A 1,142-nucleotide genomic window follows, 5' to 3' on the forward strand; every position below is an offset into this window, starting at 1 on the left:
TAATGTTGCTACTGTTATGAATCATAATGTAAATATCTGATATACAGGATGGTCTTAGGTGACCCCTGTGAAAGGGTCATTCGACCACCAAAGGGGTCGCGACCTACTGGTTGAGAACTGCTGATGTAGAGGCATGCTTGCATGTAGACGAATGTTCAGGAAACGTTAAACCTAAAAACTGTGTTCAAATGCAACGACATTGTTGTGATACTCGTTTTGACAATAAAAGAAGCTGATGATGTGTTTTGCTTATACTTGCTAATCTGGATTTTATACTACTTATAATGTAATTGTGATCAGTCCTTACATATTTTCCGAGGCCCATGAAACTTGTAAACTCTAAAGTGCCTTCACTTCCTAAGCGATCACCCTGCCCACATCAGCCCCACACATCATCTTCCAGAGACCTGGCACAGAAGTCCCTGGAGACCGAGTCACCAAAAACCCAGCCCAAGGGTTGCACTCTGTGCAAGGCTGCCTGCTCTTTTCTGGTTGGAACCTGACACTGGCTGGTCTTGTAGCAAGCAGTCCCCATGCAGACGGGAGGGACACCTTCTCTGAGCACTCACAACCCCACCATGTCTGGTGGCTACACTTGGCTCCCAGTTTAAAGCCTTTTTTAAACATCTTCAAATAAAATTCTCCTTTGAGGTCCAGCGGGATGTTAGAAGGAATGATATATAACTGACCACATTCCCTCTCACCCGTCTAAAAAATGACTCAGTGGAAAAACCCTCCAGAAATAAATAGAAACAGCGCATAGTCAGTCTTACCATCACATAGTCAGTCTTCGGAGGCAACCACTGCAGTTCATCTCCCAGGCCCCTCCCCCAATAGCGAATTGTGTTGTGGGCAGGAGTCGCCCAGCCCACCACTCCCAATGTGATAGCCCCACATCCTTTATGCTGTACAAACTTTTTTTGTAATGGTCTAAGGAAAAGGTGGAAACTGTGTAAGTAAACACAGCGTATTGTTTTAATTTAAAATTCTAGGAAGATTTTTCAATATTTTCAATTCTGATTTTCTTGTAGATGTTCCATTAAACCTTACAATGAATCCCTCACCTTGGGACCAAATGCTTTGCCACTTATAAGCATCTCCCTAATCTGTCCTTTCTCTTTACTCATTTAATAAAGGCTTAG

This window comes from Myotis brandtii, unplaced genomic scaffold (assembly GCF_000412655.1).
Source record: "Myotis brandtii unplaced genomic scaffold, ASM41265v1 scaffold1577, whole genome shotgun sequence".
NCBI classification, from domain to species: Eukaryota; Metazoa; Chordata; class Mammalia; order Chiroptera; family Vespertilionidae; genus Myotis; species Myotis brandtii.